This window comes from Petaurus breviceps, unplaced genomic scaffold (assembly GCF_028583685.1).
Source record: "Petaurus breviceps papuanus isolate PSGF00001 unplaced genomic scaffold, PetGlider_PUasm1.0 90654, whole genome shotgun sequence".
Taxonomy (NCBI): domain Eukaryota; kingdom Metazoa; phylum Chordata; class Mammalia; order Diprotodontia; family Petauridae; genus Petaurus; species Petaurus breviceps.
Window position 1 is genome coordinate 4,249,381 of NW_027187301.1, and position 2,821 is coordinate 4,252,201.

At 40.3% G+C, this 2,821-nt stretch overlaps 1 pseudogene; it reads left to right on the top strand.

Annotated features, from left to right (window-relative positions):
* The first annotated feature begins 1,134 nt into the window (after positions 1-1,134).
* LOC138143678 (translocon-associated protein subunit gamma pseudogene) lies at positions 1,135-1,881 on the top strand (annotated as a pseudogene).
* The last annotated feature ends 940 nt before the right edge of the window (positions 1,882-2,821 follow it).

A 2,821-nucleotide genomic window follows, 5' to 3' on the forward strand; every position in this document is an offset into this window, starting at 1 on the left:
ACTTCACTTTTCATTATTTCACGCAAGTCTTTCATTGTTTGTCTAAAATTAATCCAGTTCACCATTTCTTATAGCACAGTAGTATTCCATCACAATCACATACTATGACTTGTTTAGCCATTTCCCAATTGATAGACACCCCCTCAATGTCCAGTTCTTTCCCACCACAGAGACCTGCTGTAAACATTTTAGAACATAAAAATAATTTTCCTTTTTTCCTGATCCCCTTGGGAAACAGATATAATAGGGGTATTGCTAGGTCAAAGGGTATACACAATTTTATAACTCTTTGGGCATAATTCCAAATTGCTCTGCCAAAATCGTTGGATCAGTTCACTACCAACAGAATATTAAAGTCCCAATTTTTCCACATCTCCAATATTTGTTATTTTCCCCTTCTATAATTTTAGTCAATCTCATAAATGTGAGATGATATCTCAAAGTCGTTTTAATTTGCATTTCTCTAATCAATAATGATTTAGAGATTTTTTTTCATATTTCTTCATCAAAAAACTGCCTGTTCATGTCCTTTGACATTTGTCAACTGGGGAATGACTCATCCTACCTAGATTACTGGGGAGAGAGGTCACAGACTTTTTATTTTGACTTTCTAGTAAACCTCTAACCCTTACATGATAGTAAAAACTGCTGGTTATGAACAAATGTATGAATGTATGCATGAATTAAAAACCATTTATTAAATTTTACCATGTACCAAGCACCACACAAAATGTGGGAAATAGAAATATAAGGTGACAAAATTCCTGCCCTCAAAAAACTTATATCCTAATGGAGGAGACAACTCCTAAGTCGTGTGGTGGCCAGAGAGATGCGTCTTGGTTTAGGAAGTCGCAGGAATGATCAGTGGAACCACAGGGACCTTGATTGACTTTCATGTAGCAAGTGCAATCGAAGATGATCATGACTAGGGAGTAATAAAAATTCACAGAAGATAATATCCAAGAGATGAGTGAATTATAAAAGTCATTGTCTCAGATGTCTGTATTAAAATGTCAGGAGGGGCGGCCGCGAGGGGCGGAGCGCGGGCCCGGGCTCTCCCGAGCTCCGTGCCTGCGCCCAGCTGCCGCGGATCGCTGCGGAGCCGGCCGTGTCCTCTTGCGTCCCGGTCCCGCTATGGCTCCCAAGGGTGGCCTCAAGCAGCAGTCAGCAGTCGGAGGAGGACCTGCTCCTCCAGGACTTCAGCCACAACCTCTCGGCCACGTCGTCGGCGCTCTTTTTCGGGAACACCTTCATCGTGTCGGCCATCCCCATCTGGCTCTACTGGCGAATATGGCACATGGACCTCGTGCGGTCCTCTACAGCGTCATGACTCTGGTCAGCACTTACCCGGTAGCTTTTGCATACAAGTTCTTGTCAAGTTTGTCCTTAAACACAAGGTCGCCCAGAAGAGAGAGGACGCTGTCTCCAAAGAAGGGACTAACAAACTTTCAGAGGCCAACAACAGGAAGATGTCTTGGGAAGAGAAAGACGAGAGAATCCTGTGGAAGAAGAATGAATTGGCTGATTATGAAGCTACCACCTTCTCCATCTTCTACAATAACACCCTTTTCCTGGTCTTGGTCACTATTACTTCTTTCTTTATCCTGAAGAACTTCAACCCAACAGTGAACTACATCTTATCCATGAGTGCCTCATCAGGTCTGATTGCCCTGCTGTCCACTGGCTCCAAATAAATGAAGAGATAGATTCTTCTTTGTAGAGTGGGCTGTGACAGGCAGAAGGGGTAAGCGCAAGGACTGTTTTTATAGTCAAATTTAACAGATTGTGTGTGTGTTTTAACTAAGAAAATGTAAAATAACATTTGTTTTTGGGGATCCTTTTGACAGATTGTTGAAATAAATAAATTGACCAGAAAAAAAATGTCAGGCAGGCAGCATGGCATGGTGGAAAGGCTTCTGGCTATGGAGTGAAGAAACTAGGTTCAAATCTTAGAGATGGCAGCTGAGAAGGTAATTGCTCTGTGCATTGGTTTGGGCCAGTAGGGGGCCATAGTGGTCACCTTAGGGAAGTTGTTGGTATCCTGGGGCAAAGCCCCATCCACTTTCCCAAGTATGTTTCTGGAAGGAAGAATATAAAATGACAGACGAATTCAAAAGACTTGTAGGGTGAATTTTTGTGATTCTTCTCAGAAAGGCTAATGTGTAAAATGAACAGTCTCTCCTTATGACCAGTGAGAACTTGGGTGAGTCACTTAACCCTTATAAGGCCTTGGTTTGTTTATCTGTAAAGTTAAAGAATTGGACTACATGACCTCTAAGGCATCTTCCAGATATAAATCTATGATCCTGTAATTCTAAACGCACAAAGTAAGAGTAATAAATAAGATAAATCAGCGAATCTTAATAAAAGGACTTAAGTCCAACCTCAAAGATACAAGTGGGAATTGGTAGAATGAATCTTGTGCCCAGAATATAGCTTTGAAATGACATGTCCCATTGAACATTTCCTAATCATCTTTGGAAATAGACCTAGTAGTGGTGTTGCCAGGTCAAAGAGTATAGGCAGTTTAATACATTATCACATACAGAGAAAGAACTGATAAATAGCAGTGTGTATTTACATACATGCACACAAACATTCGTGTCTGATGCTAGTCATCTCTAGGGAAGGAGGGGGAAAGACTAAAGAAACTTATATGATAAATTTATTATATATGTAAAAGTAATAGGAAGTTGTACACAATAGATATGCAATTTAAGGTGCAGTCACTTTTTTTTTTATTGAACTATGTTATGGAAATGCTTGTTTTATTCCATAAATTAAAAATAAAATAAATGTGGGCAAAAAAATAACATGCCTC